The sequence below is a fragment of the Coregonus lavaretus genome (assembly GCF_964263955.1).
Source record: "Coregonus lavaretus genome assembly, chromosome: 12".
In the NCBI taxonomy this organism is placed as follows: Eukaryota; Metazoa; Chordata; class Actinopteri; order Salmoniformes; family Salmonidae; genus Coregonus; species Coregonus lavaretus.
Window position 1 is genome coordinate 25,546,111 of NC_139999.1, and position 18,670 is coordinate 25,564,780.

The following is an 18,670-nucleotide window of genomic DNA, read 5'->3' on the forward strand; positions in this document are numbered from 1 at the left end:
AGCAATTAGGGTTAAGTGCCTTGCTCAAGGGCACATCGACAGATTTTTCACCTAGTCGGCTCGGGGATTAGAACCAGCAACCTTTCGGTTACTGGCACACACAGTTGGGAGAAATGGAACAATACCGACCAGGTGTGAACTCAGGGTGTCAAAAACGCTTCAAAATGTGATGTTTGGAGCAACTTCGAAATTTGACTTTTGGAAAAACGTGGATAAACATCTAATTCTGCAGTGAGACTGCGAGAGCCTGTTGCATAGGCATCTGTAATTAGTGAATAGAGCAATTAGTTATGAGGCCATGAGGCTACCTATAACAAGTGTTTTTCATCTTCTGTTCAGATGATATTCCCCCTACATTGTAACCGATTTCAAATGGTGCTAGAAATAGAGGAGACTCTAAACACCAAAAGAAAAGGGTCAACCTTGGCAAGAGGGGTCATGGAGTGGGGGCGGCAAGGTGTGATCCTGAGAGGGGGGGGGGGGGTACATATGACCTTAACATCATTGGACACGGAATGCAATGTTTTTATTGTCATGTGTTCCAGCCAAATAATTATGTTAACAATACCCGCCATGCCAAATGTGTGAGAAATGATGAGACGGCTGTAGGCCTACTGTATGCCTTCATCCATCCTGCTTTAAATTGTGTCCTTCTTACACCAAGAACACTGATTTCAAATGGTGCTAGATATGTTATTGATACTCTAAAACACTGTCTGAAACCAGTTTTCAGGGGAAGTTATGAACAGGGCTGTGCATGAGTCTGCATTGGCCTCCCAAGTCATCCAGTCCTGTAGAAGTGTCAGAATAAGAATTGTTACTATCAAGTGTTGAATAAACAGTGGGTGCTGTCAGTGCATTGCTTTCAGTCCTTATTGAACAGTATCAGCCACAGTTGCATAAAAATAGGTTTAAAAGGCAAGTGCAATATATCATAGCATGATGCCAATCATAAGGGCTAAAAAGTGCATAGACAAACGTTTCAGTTACTCTATCATCAGGTCATCAATATATCACTTTTAGCATCATGCAGAAATACATATTATATATTTTTGCATTTCTCATCTCTTCTTTTGGATTTGTCAAAATTATGACTAGTACTATCATGTACAGTGCATACGGAAAGTATTCAGACCCCTTGACTTTTTCCACATTTTGTTACGTTACAGCCTTATTCTAAAATTGATTAAATTATTATTTTCCCCTCATCAATCTACACACAATACCCCATAATGACAAAGCAAAAACAGGTTTTTTGAAATGTTTGCAAATGTATTACAAATAAAAAACCGAAATATGACATTTACATAAGTATTCAGACCTTTTACTCAGTAATTTGTTGAAGCACCTTCTTGGGTATGACGCTACAAGCTTGGCACACCTGTATTTGGGGAGTTTCTCCCATTCTTCTCTGCATATCCTCTCAAGCCCTGTCAGGTTGGATGGGGAGCATTGCTGCACAGCTATTATCAGGTCTCTCCAGAGGTGTTAGATCGGGTTCAAGTCCGGGCTCTGGCTGAGCCACTCAAGGAAATTCAGAGAGCCGTCCCGAAGCCACTCCTGCGTTGTCTTGGCTGTGTGCTTAGGATCGTTCGTTGTCCTGTTGGAAGGTGAACCTTCGCCCCAGTCTGAGGTCCTGAGCGCTCTGGAGCAGGTTTTCATCAAGGATCTCTCTGTACTTTGCTCCATTCATCTTTCCTCGATCCTGACTAGTCTCCCAGTCCCTGCCGCTGAAAAACATCCCCACAGCATGATGCTGCCACCACCATGCTTCACTGTAGGGATGGTTCCAGGTTTCCTCCAGACATGACGCTTGGCATTCAGGCCAAAGAGTTCAATCTTGGTTTCATCAGACCAGAGAATCTTGTTTCTCATGGTCTGAGAGTCCTTTAGGTGCCTTTTGGCAAACTCCAAGCGGGCTGTCATGTGCCTTGTACTGACGAGTGGCTTCCATCTGGCCACTACCATAAAGGCCTGGAGCTTGGCGCCGACTAAACTTTGCGGTATTTTGTTTTTTTATGTATTATTTTTTACATTATTAGCTCAGAAAGTGTTTTGTATCATTACATACAGCCGGGAAAAACTATTGGATATCAGAGCGGCGGTAACTCACCAGCATTACGACCAGGAATACGACTTTCACGAAGCAGATCCTTTGTTTGCTCTCCCCAGGGCAATTGAACTGATTCCAGCGGCTGACCCAAAACATCGGCGGCGTAGGAGGCACTCGGAGCGGCCTGCTGGTTCGACTTAGGAGGCGCACACACCAACCACCGCTTCCAAGTATACTACTCGCTAATGTTCAGTCTCCAGTTAACAAAGTTGACGAGCTCCGGGCAGGGATTTCTTTCCAGAGAGACATCAAGGCCTGTAACATACTTTGTTTCACAGAAACATGGCTCTCTGGGGATATTCTGTTGAAATTGGTCCAGCCAGATGGGTTCTCAGTTTATCGCGCAGACGGGAATAAATATCACTCTGGGAAGCAGAAGGGCGGAGGGGTGTGTTTCATGATTAACGACTCATGGTGTAATTGTAGTAACATACAGGAACTCAAGTCCTTTTGTTCACCCGACCTAGAATACCTCAAAATGAAATGCCGACCGTATTATCTCCCAATATAATTTTAATTTGGTTATAGTCACGGCCGTGTATATCCCCCCTCAAGCCGATAACACGACGGCCCTCAAAGAACATCACTGGACTTTATGCAAACTGCAAACCACATATCCTGAGGCTGCATTTACTGTAGCTGGGGATTTTAACAAAGCAAATTTGAGGACTAGGCTGCCGAAGTTCTATCATCATATCGAATGTTGTACTCGCGCTGCTAAAAAGGCCCTCCCCCGCCCTCCTTTTGGCAAATCTGACCACGATTCCAATTTGCTCCTCCCTTCCTATAGGCAGAAACTCAAACAGGAAGTACCCATGCTAAGGATTATTCAACGCTGGTCTGACCAATCGGAATCCACGCTTCAAGATTGTTTTGATCACGCGGACTGGGATATGTTCCGGGTAGCTTGCGAAAATAATTTAGACGAATACACTGAAACGGTGACTGAGTTTATCAGGGAGTGTATAGGTGATGTTGTGCCCACTGTGACTATTAAAACCTACCCTAACCAGAAACCGTGGATAGATGGCAGCATTCGCGCAAAGCTGAAAGCGCGAACCACCGCATTTAACCATGGCAAGGTGACTGGGAATATGGCAGAATACAAACAGTGTAGTTACTCACTCAACAAGGCAATTCAACTGGCAAAACATCAGTATAAAGACAAAGTCGAGTCACAATTCAAAGGCTCAGACACGAGATGTATGTGGCAGGGTCTACAGACAATCACGAACTACAAAAGGAAAACCAGCCACGTCGCTGACACTGACGTCTCGCTTCCAGACAAGCTAAACACCTTCTTCGCCCGCTTTTTGGACAACACAGTGCCACCGACGAGGCCCACTACCAAAGTCTCTTTCTCCGTAGCCGACGTGAGTAAGATATTTAAGCATGTTAACCCCCGCAAGGCTGCCGGCCCAGACGGCATCCATAGCTGCGTCCTCTGAGCATGGGCAGACCAGCTGGCTGGTGTGTTTACGGACATATCCTTTCCCAGTCTGTTGTTCCCACATGCTTCAAGATGGCCACCATTGTTCCTGTACCCAAGAAAGCAAAGGTAACTGAACTAACTATCGCCCCATAGCACTCACCTCTGTCATCATGAAGTGCTTTGATAGACTAGTCAAGGATCATATCACCTCTACCTTACCTGTCACCCTAGACCCACATCAATTTGCTTACCGCCCCAATAGATCCACAGACGATGCAATCGCCATCACACTGCACACTGCCCTATCCCATCTGGACAAGAGGAATACCTATGTAAGAATGCTGTTCATTGACTATAGCTCAGCATCCAACACCATAGTACCCTCCAAGCTCATCATTAAGCTCGAGGCCCTGGGTCTGAACCCCGCCCTGTGCAACTGGGTCCTGGACTTCCTGACGGCCGCCCCCAGGTGGTGAAGGTAGGAAACTACATCTCCACTTCGCTGATCCTCAACACTGGGGCCCCACAAGGGTGCGTGCTCAGCCCCCTCCTGTACTCCCTGTTCACCCATGACTGCATGGCCAAGCACGTCTCCAACTCAATCATCAAGTTTGCAGGCAACACAACAGTAGTATAAAAATGTATGCACTCACTAACTGTAAGTCGCTCTGGATAAGAGCATCTGCTAAATGACTAAAATGTAAACGTAGTAGGCTTGATTACCAACAATGACGAGACCGCCTACAGGGAGGAGGTGAGGGCTCTGGGAGTGTGGTGCCAGGAAAATAACCCCTCACTCAACGTCAACAAAACAAAGGAGATGATCGTGGACTTCAGGAAACAGCAGAGGGTGCACCCCCCTATCCACATCGACGGGACCGCAGTGTGGTGAAGAAGGTGCAACAGAGCCTCTTCAACCTCAGGAGTCTGAAGACATTTGTCTTGGCACCTAAAACCTTCACAAACTTTTACAGATGCACAATTGAGAGCATCCTGTCGGGCTGTATCACCGCCTGGTACGGCAACTGCACCGCCCGCAACCGCAGGGCTCTCCAGAGGGTGGTGCAGTCTGCCGAACGGATTGCTGGGGGCAAACTACCCGCCCTCCAAGTCACCTACAGCACCCGATGTCACAGGAAGGCCAAAAAGTTCATCAAGGACATCAACCACCCGAGCCACTGCCTGTTCACCCCGCTATCATCCAGAAGGTGAAGTCAGTACAGGTGCATCATAGCTGGGACCGAGAGAATGAAAAACAGCTTCTATCTCAAGGCCATCAGACTGTTAAATAGCCATCACTAGCACATTAGAGGCTGCTGCTGCCTATTGAAATCACTGGCCACTTTAAGAAATGGAACACTAGTCACTTTAATAATGTTTACATATCTTGCACTACTCATCTCATATGTATATACTGTATTCTATTCTATAATATTCTACTGTATCTTAGTCCATGCCACTCTGTCATTGCTTGTCCATATATGTATATGTTCTTAAATTCCATTCCTTACTAGATTTGTGTGTATTGGGTATATGTTGTGAAATTGTTAGATATTACTTGTTAGATATTACTGCACTGTCGGAGCTAGAAGCACAAGCATTTCGCTACACCCGCAATAACATCTGCTAAACACGTATATGTGACAAATAAAATTTGATTTGATTTGATTGGTGGAGTGCTGCAGAGATGGTTGTTCTTCTGGAAGGTTCTCCCATCTCCACATAACTCTGGAGCTCTGTCAGAGTGACCATCGGGTTCTTGGTCACCTCCCTGACCAAGGCCCTTCTCCCCCAATTGCTCAGTTTGGCAGGGTGGCCAGCTCTAGGAAGAGACTTTGTGGTTCCAAACTTCTTCAATTTAAGAATGATGGAGGCCACTGTGTTCTTGGGGATCTTCAATGCTGCAAAAATGTTTTGGTACCCTTCCCCAGATCTGTGCTTCGACACAATCCTGTCTCGGAGCTCTAAGGACAATTCCTTCGACCTCATGGCTTGGTTTTTGCTCTAACATGCACTGTCAACTGTGTGACCTTATATAGACAGGTGTGTGCCTTTCTAAATCATGTCCTATCAATTGAATTTACCACAGGACTCCAATCAAGTTGTAGAATCAATGGAAACAGGATGCACCTGAGCTCAATTTCGAGTCTCATAGCAAAGGGTCTGAATACTTATGTAAATAAGATATATTTATACACATTTGCAAACATTTCTGAAAAACCTGTTTTTGCTTAGTCATTATGGGTTATTCTGTGTAGATTGCTGAGGAAAATTGTTTCATTAATCAATTTTAGAATAAGGCTGTAACTGAATACTTTCCGAATGCACTGTATCAACAGGTTTTGATTTAAGACATCTTTATTCCTTTGCAGGATGGTTACCAAAGCCAAGGTGCACATGCACCATCATCATGGATACCTTACAAGGAGGAAGATGCCCAGTGTCACCAATTGACCAGTTGTCCATCACCCTGGTAACAGCTGGTCAGGTACAACACCACCACCCCATTAACAATATCTTATATGTTCAGTACTTTCCCCTTTCCATTATTATAGCATGTCCAATTAAAGATCACGATTGAGCCGTAAATATATAATTTCCTTTATCTTAACTCTATTTGTTTAACTGCATTGTTGTTTAAGGGCTTGTACGTAAGCATTTCACGGTAAGGTCTACACCTGTTGTATTCGGCGCATGTGACAAATAACATTTTATTTTATTTGATCTTGTCAAAGAGGAGAGAATATGCCTGTAAAGACTTATCTTGGATGCCTTGTACTTTTGTTTCTGTTGACATGCATTTGTGACAATTCCCTCATGACATGTAAAGCCTGTGATTTATTGTGTGCATACTCAGGCGTAAGAAACCATTTGGGCAGATCAGCTAAATACACATGAAATTCTACTTACTGTAAATGAATTGATGTAAACATAGATGGGCGATTCCACGCCATACTTTTGTGGGTGTTCTAGCTATTCTCACATAATAACTTCATTGGGAGGAAGGATGTTTCACATGCTTTTTATATTTGTATCGAAAAACATTTATTTGAAAATCATGATGAAAGTGGCCATTTTAGGTCCATTTTAGACCTATACATGTCCTTTACAGGAGGTAAGACCCTATGTTCTGTGAACCGATACAGACAACATATTAGTGTCATTATACTCCTTATAGTGTTCTCTCAAATATTGAGTATGTCTAGATTCTGAAATAAACATTTTCACATTAATTTATTCAACATTAAACATATTAATAGTAATATCTCAAAATAACCCTTTTTGATTTAGCTTATTTTTAGACAGATTTTTTGTAACAATACAATACGTCGAATTTGTAACAACACGTACAATTTCAAGAATGGGCTCTCTGTTACTTTTAATGATGAAATTGACATGATTGGTTAATGACCAATCACAGCCCTCCTTTAGAATTGCACATTCAGCAAATCACCAGCAGAGGGAGTTCCCTTTGAATCCATTATCCCATTCACTGTGTTGGTGGTGCTCATAAAATGTATCATACCTTCAGAATTAGCAGAGAGCCCACTCTGGAATTGTTATGTCCTTGTTCCAAACAACATCTTAAAATAAACAAAATCAAAAAGGGTACTTTTGAGATAGTAATATATATATATATATATATTTAAATAAATTAAATTATTATTTTTCTGTATCATGTACGACCCACAGATCATAGGCTCTTACAGGAGGCACGTGTAGGTCTAAAAAGGGCCTAAAATGGCCCCTTTCATCATAATAAAAAAAAAGGTGTATGATACAAATGTAAAAAGCATGTCAAACATCCTTCCTCCCAATTTAGTTTATGTGAGAATTGCCAGAACAATCTGAGATACCAGAAATAATTTTGGGCTATGCTGGCATGGAATCTCCCAGATATGACGACGAGAGACTTGAGACTATTTAGCCAATCAAACTGTAAAGGCCTTTTGGAGTTAACTAAATCGCAGGTTCATGGTTTGGAATCATGTGTAGAGTCCACTTAGTCTGTTGGGAAGGTTGAATTTGATTTCAGCTCCAAGTTGTATGAGAGAACATTTGATTACCTTGTACAGATGCATGTTGTCAAGTAGAGAACTGCAGGCCCATCTCTCCGCTTAATAGCATTCTGGGATGCATCCCATCTCTTCTGGCCACCATAGGGTCTCAGCACTGCAAGAGACAACATAAGAGAGATGAGTGTCATCTTCACTGTTTGAGTGAGTGTGTGTTTCAAGGAATGAGTTACTGTGTTGGTTAATTAGTTTATGCAGAATTGGAGAGAGAAAGAGGATAAAAGTATCTAACTGTACGCAGAACTAAGAACACAATATCTGGGTTAAAATAGTAACAGTCTTCCTCAATCAACATTGGATAGGCTACATTATAAAAGATCTCTCCCATACAACAACAAAAACAATGCCTATAAAGCCAATCAGTACCAATCTTCCACTTCCTTGTTGTCATCCAATAACAGGACACAGGGTCCTCCCTATAGACTAATAGGGGAAAAATGCATCCAGTCCCCTGTAACTCAGTTGGTAGAGCATGGCGCTTGCAACGGCAGGGTTGTGGGTTCGTTTCCCACGGGGGGCCAGTATGAAAATGTATGCACTCACTAACTGTAAGTCGCTCTGGATAAGAGCGTCTGCTAAATGACTAAAATGTTAAATGTTAACTTAGCCTGTGGTCCAGTTGCTGCATGAAAGTATCCCATCCGATTACGAATGCTGCGAGCAATTTTAATGACTCCTCTCATATGGAGCCATGATATACAGGACTCTGTGCTGCCGCTTTAAGAGGGAAGCTCTTCCAGGAAGCACAGCTTGGATCCCTCCCCTGACTGACTGACATGGGATTGGAGCGAGAGAGAGAGGCATGGAGAAAGCGAGAGAGACGAAGGAAGAAAAAGGCACCGATCCAGCTTGTCCCTCTGCTGGCACACTGAGGAGGAGAGAAATAGAGATCACTGCGTCAAGGCATGGGCCTTCAGGAGCCACACAGCAACTAATTTCCTGGCAGGAGAAGTACACCACTCACCCCAGTGCTCACTGCAGAAAAAGCGGCTAGGGAGGGCAGGTGCAGCTGGCTGGCACCATGGATGAACCCAGACCAGGGTAAAAAAATGACCTCTACCCATGTCTCTTCATGGTCTCCTGCAGATTTCCTGAAAATCAACACGTGCCTTGTATTCTCCCCTGAGCCTCCCTCTGTCCACTCAACATGCATGCAATCTTTTGGCCCATCAAGGTTTTCACTGCAGGTGTAAGAGTAGTTAATTGGAGAAATGATCTGGAATGAGAAGAAAACACAAATATCTCTCACTGCTGGGATATTCATTCCAAAGAAGTACATCTGAACATCTGGCTGCAACCCGGGTAATGTGCGCCACATAATCAGCATCCTACAGTTTATCCACACTCTTCCCTGGATGAATACAGAATCTCAAATGACAATGCAGTAGAGCACAGTTAATGAATACAAAATTAACGGCAAGGTAAACCCTCAAGGTAAACCCAGGCTTTAAAGTTCTGCCTGATCTAAAATAAAATTGCCCTGGCCTCAACATGCTGTTGCCCTGCGGATGTGGAAAAACTGACGTAGCAACTAATTCCAAAATCTCCTCCTCTGTCTCCCTCTCACAATTTCCTGTCTCTCACCCATCTGGCCATATTCTCACTACACAGACTGCTACAGTTGTTTTATTTTCTCACGTCAACAATACACGTTTAGTCTGACAGTTAGCCTCACACACAAACAGAAGCTCTTAGACCAATGTGCAAGCTCCAATGAGGTGATGCAGCTGTTCTTTCTCCAGGCATTCCCCCTGTATACCCAAAACCAAATGCAGCTTCTTGAACTACTCAGGCTGGCTGACTCACCGCTACAATCGTCATCTAGTTTTAGGGCCACCGCGAGCTCCTCCTCTCTCCGCTCTCTTCCCTCTCCCTGTTTTTGCTCTTCTCTTTCCTCACAGCTTTAACATTGTGATCCGTGAACTGGGTCTCTCTCTCTCTTTCTCTCGCTCTCACTCTCTCTACTGTTCGCAGTTGCTCTGTTTTCTGCTTCAGAGCTGAGTTTGCTTCTGCTTACCAAGTCACCTGACTGTCTACTGCTTTTAAAGGCACATCGTTCCCTTTTAAACCAAAACAAAGGCCTATTTTCGTTTTGTGAGGCCGTTTTGTGGCCCTTTTTAGGCTGTCAACAGTGTGCCAGTTGTTATTGCAAAACCTATAGTTTTAACTACTGCACTGTTGGAGCTAAAAACAAAAGCATTTCACTGCACCTGCGATTACATTACCTGCGACCAATACAATTTGATTTTATGTGATTTGATTTGATTTGATATAGGGTACGTACATTGTTTGTAGAGCCATTTATAATTTCTAGGACATCCCATCGCCTATGATGAGGCAGGAGTGGCTGATGTTGAGAACGGGAAAGGCACTGGTACAGGTCATTCAAGGCTAGAGCATTTGCATGGGCTTCTGATGTAACATGGAGGGCTGGGTGGAGGGGGCAGGTGACAAAAAAGCATAGACAGATTATCCTCTTATAGATGAGATGATGGAGACTACAATAACATTCAAACATGTACATTCAAAAGTTAATCCTATGAAACAATAAGATTAATATATCTCCATGTTTTATATGTTGTATACTGTAAGAGGGAGGGGGCACATTGATTTATATGCTAGATTGCAGAAATAGCTACCATCTCTAGACATCAGCCACTCTGCAATGAAGGAGAGATGGTGTAGCAAAGCTTTGCTGTCTACGTTGCTGAGGTGCAGTGATACACCAGGGGCTCTGGAAGAAAAAGCAACAATTTGAGATATTCTGTGAGAGATGAGATAGTGGACAACCTGCTCAGGCTGCTGAGAAGCGTGACATTGTGTTTTGCTGGCAGGAGGGTGGGGTTAGCGGCGAGACTATTGACGGAAGAGTTGGCTAACACCCTGTACACTCTGTTCCACCTCTTGCTATGTCTGTAGTGAAATGTAAGCTGCACGTCACATGTCAGTTCCCGCTCAGCCCAGTCAAAGCTATTCGCTGCACTGGCACCCCAATGGTGGAACAAGCTCCCCCACGACGCCAGGACAGCGGAGTCACTGACCACCTTCCGGAGACACTTGAAACCCTACCTCTTTAAGGAATACCTGGAATAGTATAACAGTAATCCTTGTTGTAAAGGGTGGTTGTACCACTGGCCTAAGTTGAATGCACCAATTTGTAAGTCACTCTGGATAAGAGCGTCTGCTAAATGACTTAAATGTAAATGATCAAAGCAGTGGTTTGTGTGCCTCACAAAGTGAAAGACAAATTATCTGCAGTTTTTTGCCTATGAGGTCTTTCTGTTTCATACAAATACTTTGTAGTCTATGAGTTCACTAGGCTTATCATGAAAGTACTTACTGCTGTATATGCAGAGAATTACTGGAATGGAGTTGTGCATCTCACTGACGTATTGGAAATAATGGTATTATTAACAGGGACAATAACAAAGCAATGCACATTTAATAATATGGGCGCAAGAGGTTTTTCCCCTCAGCAGCACTTTAAGTGCATAGCTGCTAATGATGCCTGTGAACGAACACCGCTTCTTCCCACTTGTCTATTTATACATCATCATCCAGCAGGCAGTGGGGTTTAATTTTAGCACTTTCATCTCTCAGCAGTATTCCACCTCCCAAACTCTCATCTCCATGTAGGAGGGATAAGGCTCCGTTGTAAAGACAAGTGCCAGGGTCGCTGTTTTCTCTAAATTGAATTGACAGGTGATTCAGTTCCTGCAGTAAACTGCAACATTTAGTTTGGATGTTTTCTTGCCATTGCTACAGACTGAGAGATACTGAGTATTGGCAGACAAAAATAGCATTTGCTATTGCTAAACTCAATTTCGTTGCACATGTTTTTCTTTCATAGTCCTCAACAAAAACATTGATGTTAGATGTCAAAATCAAGCTTTATTTATACAGCACATTTCAGACATGGAATGCAACGCAATGTGCTTTACAGGAAAAAACTAATACAAAACAATGAAAATAAAAGCTGAAATATTTACTACACAACAAACATAAGATAAAAGATATGCATGTGTGTCCGCTTCTTTTTGTTTGGCTGGAACAGCAGCCTCCCAGAAGAATAGAAAAACTGCTACTGAGGTCACGTATTTTCCTTTTCTCTGAAAGTGGGTCAGTTCATAAACTGGTCAGTAGAGGGAGGATATGGTAAACGTTTGCATCATTTGTTATGAAATGCCCATTTTGGGTTGGTTTTTATATCAAAATGTGAAGACATTGAGTCCAGAGTCTACGACATTTTGCAAGCTTTCAATGCACAGATGCTGAACGCATATTTCTATTCGGAATATAACATGGGAAGTTCTTTTAGCACACCATTATTTTTCACATACAAGATTTCTAGCCTGAGGTGGCAGATCTACTTGGCGGGGGTGGTCAGTGATCGTCTGTACTGTGACTGTGAGTCATTTTCACCTGTGTAGTTTCATGACCTGCCCCCCAGGGTGAAGCAGTGGGAAGGTGCTAGACATCGACTGTTAGGGTCATTAGCCAAGACTGGGAAGCTTGTGGCTTGACTGTCAACAATAGTGGCATCACAACAGGTGTGTCAAGCTCCTATTGTGAAAAGGGCTTTCTCTGGCAGGTGTAAGTTTTATTCTGTTCCCAATAGACACGAGCCGAGCCAAGCCTGCTAAATAACTTTACCTGTTTGGATGTCCCGTCATGCCCCCAATACAGAAGGGGAGAAATCTAGGGGTTTAGCTTCTATTATTTTTCACATTTATAAAACTAAGCTCATTTCAGTTGATTATTCTGTCTGTAAATGATTGTAATATGGTGCAAAAATCTCTTTAATATGAAAATATGAAAAGTAACTACCTAGAGAGCTGGAGATGATAATACGATGCCATGAATGGAGAAAAGGCAACACCTTCATGGGAATATGCCCAACAGCGCCCCCATACTCATGGGAAGTAGCCTACAGGGTGTTTGGGTTTCTTTACATCTAGATTGGCATTTAACATATTGGTCATTAAGCAGATGCTCATCAAGTCCGCAGTGTCATGCAATCCCAACAAAATAAGTATAATTATGGCCTTCATTCACATACAGTCATAAGATTCATATTAAACAATGTTAGTAGCACGGATAGTGCTTTGTTTTTATTCTTGAGCTTTGTTGTGTTTGATAATAATGTTTATGGCCACGAGGACATAATTGGCCTGCCATTATGAAGTGCGTAACATCCTCCTAGCTCATACGACAGGATTATTTACACACATCTCTTGCGCAGCATCCTATTCCCAATCCCCGTTTCACACGCCATCTCGTCGCCAACATTTTAGCCTACCTGACATTCCTTTATCCAAAACAAATAGCCTATATCCAGTAAATGTTTAATCGCACCAAGGGATGTTTCTAAACGGTTTCCATGATCTGTGGTTTGGCTCCCATTCCCACCGGATTCCATTGCGTTTGTCGCAATAGCACTCGCTCCCTCTGACGCAGTCAAATTGCTACCTCCACTATGCATCGTTTACTAAATTGCAATTTTCAGATTGATTTGAAGATGAAGAGCATTTTGAGAGGACCATCATATTCATAATGCCTTTATTATAGGCTATACACTATACACTTCGTTAAGAAATTGTTTGAGATAACGTTTACATTTTAGTCATTTAACAGTCGTTACTAGGCTACATAGTTTGCATTAGGCTACTGAAATAGGTTACGCATATCTGTATTTCCTAGAATAAAAATATGATTTTGCCAACTTGAATAGCCTGAAATAGCTTACCTCAAAGTATGTCTTCTCTCCTCCCTTGGGTACCCTTTAAGCTAGATCATGTTTTCAATAACTGGGTAGTCACCTGTTTCCATGAGCGTGTTGTCATTATTTTCTATCTTGAAGCGCCGCTCACATTATTACAGTATTCCCTTCGACTTTTCCAAAGCGAACCCCGCCCCTGACACGCCTCCGTTCGCTGGTTGGCCAGATTCTTGTAAATTATTTTGCCTACGTTGGAATCACATGTGGTTGACGCATGTTTACAAACATTGGATGACATCGCATGGTGATGGGACCCAGTTTACCGTATTCCACTCGACATTAACGCATCGATTGGAACCAATGCAAGTAGGCCTACGGGGGTTTATATAATCCCTTCAGGCTTAAAAATAAACATATTCACACGGATATACCATTGCCTTGTGCATGTTTACAATAGACCCTACATAATGTTTGATAGTAAGATAGGCCTATGGGATTTTATACATATTATAAACGCGATCGATAAAAGACAGTACTGCGCAGCCGTCTTCATCGACCTGGCCAAGGCTACTCTGTCAACCACCGCATTCTTATTGGCAGATTAAATAGCCTTGGTTTCTCTAATGACTGCCTCGCCTAGTTCACTACTTCTCAGATAGAGTTAAATGTGTCAAATCGGAGAGCCTGTTGTCTGGACCTCTGGCCGTCTCTATGGGGGTGCCACAGGGTTCAATTCTTGGGCCGACTCTATTCTCTGTGTATATTTTTACATTTTACATTTTAGTCATTTAGCAGACGCTCTTATCCAGAGCGACTTACAGTTAGTGAATGCATACATGTTTTTATTTTTTTATTTTTTTCATACTGGCCCCCCGTGGGAAACGAACCCACATCCCTGCCGGCCAAACCCTCCCCTACCTCGGACGACGCTGGACCAATTGTGCGCCGCCCATGGGTCTCCCGGTCACAGCCGGCTGCGACAGAGCCTGGACTTGAACCAGGATCTCTAGTGGCACAGCTAGCACTGCGATGCAGTGCCTTAGACCACTGCGCAATGATGTCGCTCTTGCTACTGGTGACGCTCGGATCCACCTCTATGTGGACGACACCATTTTGTATACATCTGGCCCTTCATTGGACACTGTGTTAACAATCCTCCAAACGAGCTTCAACGCCATACAACACTCCTTCCGTAGCCTCCAACTGCTCTTAAAACTAAATGCATGCTCTTCAACCGAACGCTGCTTGCACCCGCCCACCCGACTAGAATCACTACTCTCGGCGGGTCTGACCTAGAGTATGTGGACAACTACAAATACCTAGGTGCCTAGTTAGACCGTAAACTCTCCTTCCAGACTCACATTAAGCATCTCCAATCAGAAGTTAGATCTAGAATCGGCTTCCTATTTCGCAACAAAGCCTCCTTCACTCATGCTGCCAAACATGCCCTCGTAAAACGGACTATCCTACCGATCCTTGACTTCGGCGATGTCATTTACAAAATAGCCTCCAACACTCTACTCAGCAAATTGGATGTAGTCTATCACAGTGCCATCCGTTTTGTCACCAAAGCCCCATATACTACCCACCATTGTGACCTGTACGCTCTTGTTGGCTGGCCCTCACTACATATTCATCGCCAAACCCACTGGCTCCAGGTCATCTATAAATCACTGCTAGGCAAATCCCCGTCTTATTTTAGCTCACTGGTCACCATAGCGACACCCACCCGTAGTCTGCGCTCCAGCAGGTATATCTCACTGGTCATCCCCAAAGCCAACACCTCCTTTGGCCGCCATTCCTTCCAGTTCTCTGCTGCCAATGACTGGAACGAACTGCAAAAATCTCTGAAGCTGGAGACTCTTATCTCCCTCACTAACTTTAAGCATCAATTGTCAGAGCACCTTACCGATCACTGCACCTGTACACAGCCTTTCTGAAATTAGCCCACCCAACTACCTCATCACCATATTGTTATTTATTTTGCTAATTTGCACACCAGTATCTCTATTTGCACATCCTCTTTTGCACATCTATCATTCCAGTGTTAATATGAAATTGTAACTATTTTGCACTATGGCCTATTTATTGCCTTACCTCCATAACTTACTACATTCGCACACACTGTATATATATTTTCTGTTGTATTTTTGACTTTATGTTTTGTTTACCCCATATGTAACTCTGTGTTGTTGTTTTTATCGCACTGTTTTGCTTTATCTTGGCCAGGTCGCAGTTGTAAATGAGAACTTGTTCTCAACTGGCTTACCTGGTTAAATAAAGGTGAAATAAAATAAATAAAATAAAATATTTTTAGAAGCTTACCATATGTAACTCTGTGTTGTTGTTTTTATCGCACTGTTTTGCTTTATCTTGGCCAGGTCGCAGTTGTAAATGAGAACTTGTTCTCAACTGGCTTACCTGATTAAATAAAGGTGAAATAAAATAAATAAACTAAAATATGTTTAGAAGCTTATAGGATGCTATAGGGTATAGGGTCTTACATAATAAAATGTTTGTGTGTGTGTGTGTGGGGGGGGTGGGTGGGGGGAGGGGGTATTACACAATGTCTAAATGTGTAGGTACAAAATTAACCTGTATGGACAATTGCTTCTTGGAGAAAGTGGTACTTGATGTTCTATTCCCTCCTGTTTTGGGATTCAGGCAGCCGGAAGGAAAGTTAATGTGCCAGTGAGGGAGTTCGATTTAGGTCGTCTGCTTCACCCGATGAGAGTAGTTTGCACCGTTTTAAAAGTAATTGCATTGGTTTTGAAACTGGGCTGCCTCCTGGGGGTGAGCCAGGTGCCCTGTTGAAAGCCGACAGCCTTGTCGGCAGAAAACAAGTGTACATCAAGCACGTGGAGTAATGAGTTTGGATTCAGTATTTTCACATGCAAAAGAGTTTGCTATTGATAAAAATGCATTACCTGCCTTCCCAAGGAAAACGACTTTGAAAATATTAACATACATTTTATGGAAAATACATGTTTTATGTTTCCCAACGATTCATCATGCAGTTTTGTTGACATTATGGCCTGGTGATTCTCGATTTGAGCATGGCGATCCTCCCTCAACGCTTTTGCCCAGTGACGGGTCATAGCTTGGTCCACCCCGGTTCAGTCTAATTGAACTCCCTCAGTGTACCTAAACTGTTATTGTAATGCCTTCTTAAATACAGCAGAGGGCAATATGATACAGCAAAAACACATGCCTATACCAGTTGCCATTACTTTGCTGCGTAGTTTGATTTGAACAGGAAGACCTTATAGGCTTCTTATAAACTTTAATTTTCCTGATAGAAGGGTTTTGTATGTGCATTTTTACTACACATCTAAACTAATGTGTGCATTCATATTTACAGCACTGAAAACATTTGCTGAATATTGTTGGGTATGAGTAATAATATAATATTTGGCAGACGCTTTTATCCAAAGCGACTTACAGTCATGCGTGCATACATTTTTACGTATGGGTGGTCCCGGGGATCGAACCCACTACCCTGGCGTTAAAAGCGCCATGCTCTACCAATTGAGCTACAGAGGACCACAAAAGCTACAGAGTACTGACATGTCATGGCCTTCAGTTAACTGTTTTCCAACATGCAAATTTGTGGAATGAGAAGGTTTTAGACGAGTAATATCGGATGGGAAATCCATTTTGATTCAATCACTTTTTGAGTTTCCATACATGTTTTGTCCATGGAAGAAGTAATCAGAAAGTGAAAAAGATAAACGGTTGAGTTTGATAATATTTTAAAAGCAACAGGGTTGTCAAACGATTCTATAATTTCTTGAAAAAATTATGCCTTTTTTTAACCTTTAAAGTCAATTATCTAAAAACGTATATATATTTGCATATGTTGTTGCTTAGACCCTACTTTACATCATCTGAGGTGTTTGTGTTGTGCCCCCAGTCAGTTGAGACACATCATGCTCTTGATTACATGGTGGATGTCATTTTTGTTATAGAAATATAATTCATAGAATGGACCTATTCCTTCAGACCACAGCAATTTTGCTGGTACACAATTGAAATGTAAATTGAATTGAAATTTAAACTTCTAATTACTACCACAAAGATGGCCGCCGGTCCACCCACCGTTGAATGTCAACTTAAATAGTCATGTCTATTCTAGTATCTATATTTCTATGATTTCAATAGGTTTCCTATGGAGGATTGACAGTATAATTTAAAACAACATATGTTGCCATGCAGTCCTGTGTAGCTCAGTTGGTAGAGCATGGTGCTTGCAACGCCAGGGTTGTGGGTTTGATTCCCACGGGGGACCAGTATGAAAATGTATGCACTCATTAACTGTAAGTTGTTCTGCATAAGAGCGTCTGCTAAATGTAAAAAGTCAACATTCTCTGATGTGTGGACCTCCAACCATCTTTTTTAATTTTTATTTAACCAGGTAAGCCAGTTTGAGAACAAGTTCTCATTTACAACTGCGACCTGGCCAAGATAAAGCAAAGTAGTGCGATAAAAACAACAACAACACAGAGTTACAAATGGAATAAACAAAACGTACAGTCAATAACACAATAGAACATCTATATACAGTGTGTGCAAATGTAGTAAGTTATGGAGGTAAGGCAATAAATAGGCCATAGTGCAAAATAATTACAATTTAGTATTAACACTGGAGTGAAAGATGTGCAGAAGATGATGTGCAAATGGAGATACTGGGGTGCAAATGAGCAAAATAAATAACAATGTAAATAACAACTTGGGGATGAGGTAGTTGGGTGGGCTAATTACAGATGGGCTGTGTACAGGTGCAGTGATCACTAAGCTGCTCTGACAACTGATGCTTAAAGTTAGTAGTGGTACCATTAAAGTTGATATTTCAATTGTATTCCCCTTTTAGTACATTTATCAGCCAAAACATGACACTCACCATGTATTCAACAGTATGTTGTGTCTCAACCGATGGCGGGCACAACGCAAAAAAACTAAAATGATGTAAAATATGGTCTAAGCTGCAACATATGCTAATATGAAAAAAATCTGAGTTCAGCGTTTTTAGGTTAAAAAAAAGGACCCATGAGCACCAACATATGAAGTTCATAGGACCATGTTAAATTATATATATTTTATATATATATATATATATATATATATATATATATATATATATATATATATATACAGTGGGGAGAACAAGTATTTGATACACTGCCGATTTTGCAGGTTTTCCTACTTACAAAGCATGTAGAGGTCTGTAATTTTTATCATAGGTACACTTCAACTGTGAGAGACGGAATCTAAAACAAAAATCCAGAAAATCACATTGTATGATTTTTAAGTAATTAATTTGCATTTTATTG

General features: G+C 42.2%; 1 long non-coding RNA gene across 4 annotated transcripts in view; it reads right to left on the bottom strand.

The window, feature by feature from the left end:
* Window positions 1-13,480, bottom strand: part of LOC311138517 — a 37,860-nt gene extending 24,380 nt beyond the window's left edge. Inside the window, exons 1-6 of one of the 4 annotated variants that reach the window (XR_014614052.1) lie at window positions 13,368-13,480; window positions 10,261-10,355; window positions 9,906-10,051; window positions 8,586-8,837; window positions 7,613-7,718; window positions 510-791 (exon numbers count right to left, since the gene is read on the bottom strand). This is a non-coding gene — a long non-coding RNA (uncharacterized lncRNA). Of the gene's footprint in view, window positions 1-509; window positions 792-7,612; window positions 8,490-8,585; window positions 8,838-9,905; window positions 10,052-10,260; window positions 10,356-13,367 lie in introns of those variants that run through there. The other 3 variants (XR_014614053.1, XR_014614050.1, XR_014614051.1) reach the window with 3 other exon arrangements.
* Between the last annotated feature and the right edge of the window lie 5,190 nt (window positions 13,481-18,670).